The sequence below is a fragment of the Python bivittatus genome, unplaced genomic scaffold (genome assembly GCF_059951505.1).
Source record: "Python bivittatus isolate LINGU-HERP-01145 unplaced genomic scaffold, Pbiv_v1 ctg000610_np1212, whole genome shotgun sequence".
NCBI lineage: Eukaryota > Metazoa > Chordata > Lepidosauria > Squamata > Pythonidae > Python > Python bivittatus.
In genome coordinates this window covers 19,421,869-19,430,626 of record NW_028277088.1, presented here as the reverse complement: position 1 = coordinate 19,430,626, position 8,758 = coordinate 19,421,869, and positions in this window count along the sequence as shown.

Here is an 8,758-nt window from a genome sequence, read left to right as displayed (position 1 = left end):
CTTTTCCTCTTTCCTTAAATAATGCAACAAATTTGTTATGAAATGGAGAAATTAAAACATACTTTGGCAAGCTGGTTGTGTGTTTAAACAGGCAGGTAACACATTGAATTGAGATTACTATTTGGGTGGCCTTTTTTAGAAAAGGGAGGAAATAAATTTGATCACTTCTAGGGTGGGAATTATGAATCCTCCAAAAGTTACTAGATATTGCTTCTTATCCAGCATGATCAAAGGTTAGAGATGGTGGGAATTACGCATCCCTCCTCTTTTCCACTAAACATTAATGAAGAATTCTGATTTCTTCTGTCTAGTTTTTGTATGGCCTCTTGTTAGATTTAAATACATATTTTCCTTGTCCATTAACATCACTGAAGTCATCAGAAGGTTTAGAGTGTGCTGTCTGGAGACAATCAGGAGGTGGCCTGAGATGAGAGTAGATGTTGCCTTGGTTGGAGATGAGAGGCAAGTTAAGCAAGGGCTTGGGAAAAGTGGGAATCTGGGCTTGTGGAAGTATCTGGATAACTACTGAGATTGAATTTGACAAGAAGCCTCCAGAACTTGATGGAGCAAAGCAAGTATTGGCTTTCTTTTCCTTCCCTTTGGAGATCAGCCAGACCATTAAGAATAGAAGAAAAAACATACAACTTGAGTGCCTTTCCATCAATTGGTGTAACAGTGGAAATACAAATCATCTCAGAGCAAAGATAAACTGTTGACATACATGCATGAGTAGTTCTCAAGTACTTAGCTTGGGGCATAATTCCCCTGCTGAGCAGTCAATTTTCAATGGCAGGCAACATAAGCCAGTTAATTAAAGACCATCAATATATCTCTAAGGGATTCTAGATAACTGGGCAGAATAACAGCTGTTCAACTTTTTTTTAAGATTCTCTGGAAGACTTTGAAGTGATAGCAAGGCATGGTTGTACAGGCTCATCTTAGCCAAGTTCCAGACCACTCCAAGAGTCCCTTATTTCTTACAGATCCTGTTTTATAAGATGGAACTCAGAAAATTGTTAGAAGATTGTTAGAGCTCACAGAGATCTTATATGCCCTGCTGTGATCAGGACTTCAGCCACTGAGGAACTGAAAAATCATTAGCATTTATATCCTACTTTTCTCCAAGGAATTCAAGGTGCCATGCATAGTAAATATCTCCCATTTTAACTTGATAGGTAAAGAGATTGTGACTAGACAAAATTCAGCCAGTTTCATAGCTGAGTTAGGACTTGAACGTTGACTTTCCCTTCTTAGATGGATAATGTAACTACTAAACACTACTTCTCATGAATGAACTGCCAGCTAGAGCAAATGCTTCAAATAAGCAATACATGAAAAAAAAAATCCAAGGAATTCCATGGATTCTTAAGAACTGCCTTTTGGATTGTAACTCAGCTGTCCTCTTTTGACAACAATCTGGTCTTTCAATTCCATTGGGACCCATAATTTTTCCGTGAATGACAGCCACAATCGGTCTTTGGGACAGGGGTAGGTCAAAGAGATGGTGGAGTGGGGAAAGAGGGAAACAAAAACATGACTTGATTGAGCTTGCTTTCAACTCAGACTAAGTTAAGTTAATGACAAATAGTTAATATAATTACCCTGGTTGTATTTAAAGTTTTTAAAATTATTAAACAAGCACCTATTAGACAGAGGTAAAGAAATATTTGCAAACTAAACGGTAGCAGAAGCTTATAAGAAAAGAAGATAGCCCAAATATAATAATCTTAAGGCTTGTGGAATCATATCCATAAGGTTAAATGTATGAAATTTATCATTTGGATGGGCGTATGGGAAGATGATCACATGCCTAGAGTGGTCTTTATCCTAAAAAGCCATGAAACTTGTATTAGTTAATTATCTTCCTAATTTGTAATCATTAGAACACATTTCTTTTACTAATATAGACACAGTTATATGTAACCATTCCACTGGTGGCAAATATGGCTAACTAACCAATATGGCATTTGTCAGTAGTGTTTACACAACACAACAGAATAAATAGTGTTTCCTGAAAATAGGTTCAATAGGAGAAAATCCAATAGTTGGTGTGAAAGTTGGGATTTTGCCCTGAAACCAGTATAAAGATTCATAGAGTGGGAGCTGCCTAAAAATATGGTTCTTTTAAGACAACTTCAATTTTAGGCAGAATGAAGAAAATTTAAGGGGCAACTCCCCCTCCATTACAAGCTTGTTTGGAACCACAGTAGCTGGAAGAGATAAATCAAAACAAAGATGCTTTTCACATGGATTTTTCAGGTTCATTTCAGCTTAAAGTCTGTTTGCTTAGCTTTGATAACCCCATTTTTCTGAGCTTGGTGGTTGATTTATTTACTAAAAATGACAGCTCCCTCTCCCCACCCCTTCTCTTGGGTTTGTGTTAATTGCCACAGATATCCTGACTCTGCCTGGGGGCATTAGAGTCACAGTTCCATTCAAGGCAGAGATGAGGTCTGCTTCTGGTTAGGTCTCTTATTAGCATACATGTTTTTATGGAATGGGGGCAAATCCTCAAGGTGGAATGCAAAAAACAAGGAAGGGGGGAGAAAGAAAAGGAAAGGAAGGATCTGAACTTTCAGTAACTACTGAAGTGGAAAATTCAGCACCAACTGATTCATAATTCACATAATGACCTTTTAATCCAGTGCAATTGTTTGACGTTTCCTTTCAAAGCCATTTCAGTACTCTGGTTATGGAGGCATAAAAGATTATATGTGGGAGAAAGAAAATACGAGTTATCCTTTTGGACAAATGGGGGAAGCAGATCAATCATGGGTGAAATGTGAGCAGTCCACAGAGCTATATTGAATTGAATATATTGATCCGTCTTCCTCAGTCTATTCTCCTCCTGATCTGTTGGAACTGTCCCACCCAAATTTCCAACCCACTTTGCCAAACTCGTCACACTTCTGATATATTGAGCTATTTTACATTCCTTGTGTTGTTGAATGTCATCGCTTAATTGGGTTAATTATGTTTTGCCCTATAGGTGCCTGAGACTATTAACCAGGTGCATGTGTTTAACAGCCTGGGTCAAAAACACAGATCATGTATCATTCAATATCTCCACAGCACATGACAAAAACAAGTCAACTTTGGCAGATCTTAAAAGCTGTGCAGGATAAGAGGGGTTAGTATGTAGATGCAAATTCCAAAGAGTATAGGCTAGGCTGAAAGGCCAAAAAGTCCCAAAGAAGGCAAAGGCAAGCCTTTCATCTTGTTTCAAAGGTCTGGATAATCTTTATCTTTACCTTTGATCACCCTGCTCAAGCCAAAGCTCAGTCTGGCTGGGAATTCTGGAGTGCTCCTATCCAGAAATCCGTCATATCCTACTGGATTCCAGCAATGATCCTTTATGAGAAGCAGACTTGATAGATAATGTAAGAGATGAATTTGGAAGACCCAAGTGGAAAATTAATGAAGACAAGAGAAATAGTTCAAGGGGCTAAGAATTAGACATTGGTTTTGTGGTTCCTTTAAAATGAAGAGGAGGAATCAGGGAGATCTGAAACAATTGCTTTCTCTTTTTGTTTTGCAAAAGGGATTTTTGAACCTTGGAGAATACTCCATTTATATGTAAGCAGAAAATAGATGCATAGCACTGTTCATGATGCAAGAACAACTATGCAAGAAGGCACAATATAAATGTAAATAAATACCCATAATTCTTCATGTTTTCCACTTCATGGCTGACAGAAAGCAATTCTCTTTTCAAGGATTTTTATGTGAATTGCTTCAAAACTCTCGTGCCCCTCCCCCACCCCCAAGTATGATAAAATGTTTTACTTCTAGACATTTGATAGTTCTTTGGGAAGTTGCTTCTAAATGCTTTTTCCTCCCCCTGCCTTTCCAGAATAGTTTCTGTTAATGGAATATTTCTGAATATTTCTCTCATAAAGTCTCCCCATTGGGAAAATGACAAGCTCCAGCAGTTACAAGACACAAAGAAAATGTGTCTATGTGAAGTTGGAAAAAGATGCTTGAACAGCAGATCTTTCTAGCTCTGTGTATGGTCCTGACTAGGAGAATGAAACCTGCCTGGATGAGGCTGCATGAACATCTGTAGCAAGCCATAGTGATTCCATGACACCTATAACATCACTTCTTCCCTGCTGACAGATGCTCATGCCTGGAAGTGTGGCCCAGAGTTCCAAGGAAGTTTTGAATCCGAAAGTGAGTGAGGATTTGCTCCCTATCCCACCTAGGCTTAGGTGATCTGTGCACACAATAATACAGGGGAGTAAGACCTGCAGCTTGGGGGTATAGTTGGCCCTCCCCAAAAGTGGCCATGATCCAGAACCTCTCTAAATTTGCCACTGAATTATAATAGTCCAGAAAGGAGGAATATTATTAAACACAAGGGGAATAATTGCATTAATTCCATTTAAGGCATTGGATTGATTTTTAAATTAAACCTTAGTTTCTGCTCTGCCTCTGCCTATTTCTTTTTAGCAGCCTGTTGGAGCTAAGAGGGAGTCTGCAAGAAAAGTATCATTCCCTCCTCTACCACACACAGAGACTTTTCCAATCTGGCGCCCTTTGGGTGAATGGGTTTAGAAATTCCATATTTCCCCAGTCAACAAGGCTGGGGTTTTTCTGGATAATATGGGAGTTATAGTAAAGGAAATGTGAAGAGCTGATTCAGCATAGATTCATTATTGATTTACCTTGCATCGTGCTCTTTCACCTGTTCCATCAACCCAATGTTGTTTGGGAGGAGTGGCTGAGTCACTTTGCAAGAGAAAACATGGGGTGGGGAGCAGACAGGAGTATATGCCAAAGGCACTCAGAAAGTCAAGAAGGCAGCTGCAGCCATGTGATTGGAGCCCCACCCCTTTTTGCATAAAAAGGGGCAGAGCTTTGATCACATGGCTGTGGCTGCCATCTTCGCTTTCTTGACCCCATCCCTGATGAGTAGAAATAAGAAACTGGGATGACTAGATGGAATTGAGAATTAAACAAGGATCAGGAAATAAGAAATAGTTCATTTAAAACCAGGAAACCAGTAAATCATACTATAATGTCAAAGATTCTGTATAATTTAACATCTTCAGATATGAAAAGGATTTGAATAAGCAATGCCATATCTCATTTAAAAGTGAAGTAAATCTCCTTGCCTGTCTAGTCCGATGCCTGTAGCCTAGAAACACCGTGGTGGCATTTTTTCCAGTGGGGATAAAGATATAATATGAAATTGGATGGTCACAGTAGAAATGGAAGGGATAAAAACCTAAGGTATACTTGCAAAGTATTTTATGAGGGAGGATTAGTGAGTCAGATGTTCTATGTTTGTTGAGAGTATCGGTGGGATTTAAGAAACCCAGTCACAACTATTTCACAGGGACATTTGTGGCTAGCTTTTTCGTAAGATGTTAATTGAAAACCTGCATAGATTTCAGGGACAGTAAGATAACCAGAGGCTAAATTCAGTATTATTTGTTCAAATATGTCCTCCTCTGTGAAATGAAATATTGCCTCAAAGACAGCATTAGGATTTGTTAGGACTGATAATGTACAAAATATTTAAGAAAAATTGCAAAAACATAGCTTATAAATTTTACTGCATATTTATTTATTTGTTTGTTTGTTTGTTTGTTTAATATGCCACCCATCTCTCCCAGAGAATATAGCGTTCTTATGCCAGGTATGTATTTTTTAATTTTTTAAAACCCAAACTTATTTGTAATAACTGTATTTACATTGCAACAAAACTCATGCATTCATAGACTGACACATTGGAATTTATCTGTGATATCTCATTGCTTTTCTTAATTTGATACATGACATTAGTTACATTTTTTAAAAGAGCCAAAATATAGATATCGGTTTGAACTCTGATTTAGTTTTGGACCTATAGCAAATATGTATATATGTGTGTATAATGATCAGAGAGAGAGAGAGAGGATCATGATGAAATTAAGTCAGACTGATATCAACGGTTCTATTCTACTATTTAGTAATGTATGAACACAAGCTACTCAGTGCGATCTTTATTTTATTTTTGCAGTAAGGGGTACCATGTCTATCTGTGGTTTTATAAGGAAAAATATGAAAGTTACAGTATCAGTTCCCTTGGTTGTCTTAGCAATGAAATAGGACAACAATAGTACATTAGAACTCACTATTTTAATGATGTCCACTAACTGAAATTAAGATTACACTTTCCAGTATCCTAGAGATTAAAGCCCATTGAACTCAGTGGGGCTTTTGGGTATCAGAGATATGACGGTGGTATAAATGAGCAAAAATTTTGCTTGCTGTTCCATAGAATGTGGAAGTTCCACAAAGCTTGTCAGAATTCCTCTCTTTTTCTGAATTACTTCCTTTGTTACTGTTTTTGCGTCCATTTCTCCATCAAAAAAGAACCTTGTTCTGATATGATCAATATGTACCATGATCATATAGTATTTCAAGATAATTGCCTTCCTATTCAAATGCTGCTACAATCATTCCATCCAGTTAATGATAAAATAAATAGATGCCACTGATTTTTACAAGCCCTCCAAAATGTGGCACTTATAGTTATTAACCAAATTATTAACCTACAAATAACCAGAATACGTTTTCCAGATGACTGAGCCAAGGTTCTTTTTTTGTATCACACAGTGATGAGTTATTAGCTGAGTTTTACTAAGGCTGGAGTTAAAAATGGGCTAGAAATGATGTGGTGAGAGTGGATTTGTCTGATTAATTTTAGGTTTCCCTCAATCATATAAAAATCAAGTTTGGGATTATCCAAATGATGCTGCATATATGACATATAGGAATGGGAAACCAATCAAACTGAATTTATGATCTACATCTCTGCATCTCTTAGTCAACTGTATGGATCCTGGTCACTCAAGTCTAGCTCTTTCTGTATTTAGATTCCAGCTTTATCCTTTTTTCTAATGCTTTCAGTTGAGCTTATGTGAATGTTAACTTTCCATTTTTGCTGTCTGTAGTAATAGATCTTGGGCAAAGGAAGGATACTGATTGTCTAACAGAGACTGAGTATGTGAGAATACTAGAAAGAAAACTGCTATGTGAGTAGGGTTGCCATAATTGAAAATACAGATTAAAATTCATTATAAGTGAGTCTTGTTTGTCTCCCAGTGAAATTAAGAGGGGGTTACAGTAATCAGAAATAATGTATCCCATTCATTTCAGAATCATTTAAGCATGACCAACTTTTCCCTAGACTGGGGCCACTGTATATGATGTAGGGCATACAACTGTGGCATCTCGTGCTCATTAAGTGGAACGATACTCAGATGCTTCTTCCTGCCCTTTGTGTACTAAGGAATCTTCAAAACTACAATTTCACGTAGCTCAAATAATCTTTAAAAGAATTCAGATACCAGGTGAGCTGGCCAAAACATGCCTCTGTGACACTTTCAAGATTTTATCTCCAGCTCTGTAAGTTTCATAAAAATTTCTGCTGCAGGCAAAGATGGGGGAGAGGGAGAGAGAGATGGAAAGGTATTTCCTATTTTCCCCCCTCAGCTACAGGCAATATTTCACCATTTTTATTTTGTTTTCAGTTTTGTTTAATAAATCAACTGTGGCTTCTGATCACATTGTGCCTCCACTGGAGAAGAACAGGGAGGGAATGAAAGCAGAGGAATATTTTTACTTGCATGCGGGACATTAGCATGGCATAAGAATATAGTCATTGCAAATTATATTCATAATGCTAAACCAATATTTTAAAATATGGTTTGTTGAACAAGACAGCACGGCTTTCTTTATCTACATTGCTAAACTGAACAGAACCAAACCACATTATGGCTTAATGCTATGTATGAGTAAGGTGAACGTGTTGATTGACAACCATTGTAAGCTTGAGAGAGATCAGGGTCTTGAACTTTGCTGAAAAGGCAACCCTCTCACACTCAGGTCTCAAATGACCAGATGCTGCTTTTTGTTCAAACTTGGAAGTTTGGTGCAGACTCCATGCAGAGCACTTCCAAGTTTTCATAATTTGCAGAAAGCAAATTCATTGCTGTCTTACCCAATGTAAGTTTGATGATGCAGAAAAATTGGAGCCCAGTGTTTCTCAACCTTGGCAACTTTAAGATATGTGGACTTCCAACTCCCAGAATTCCCTAGCCAGCATGGCTGGCTGGGGAATTCTGGGAGTTGAGGTCCACACATCTTAAAGTTGCCGAGGTTGAGAAACACTAGTAACCAGTGCTGGCTCTACTATTCGACAGAATAAGACTGATTTCGAATATTTTGATGAGTAAGAATGTATAATTTCTCCTTCCATATTGGAGACCAAAGTGTTTGAAGCTGATTCTCTTTAGGTTATGTTCTTTCTCTTTGTTTATGTTAATAATATTTAGTAATAAGGATATTGTTTATCCAGTTTCCAAATATTTATCATGATGCAGCAGAAATAATAGGCTACATTTGGAACATGAATGATGAATTTGATGGGCCTCGCTGCAAGTTTTCATTCTCGTAGGGAAATCAGAGTATGTCTTTCTAGAGATGGGCGACCATCATAAATCATTGTTTTGATGAGGGAAAATCTTTGTCTTCTAGCTTTCCCCCTACTGCATCCCTGAATGATTGTGCCACTTTTTATACTCTTTCATATAAAAAGAAAGACACACTCAATTATCGAACAGTTCCATCAATGTCACTTTAACTTGCAGACTTCAGAGTTGTCATACGTGTGGCACTACTATATTGGACATGTTGAAATATGAAGGAAGTGCCAAATATATTGGATTTTGTAAAAAAGAAAAGAACCCTGCAAGAAAATGTCCTG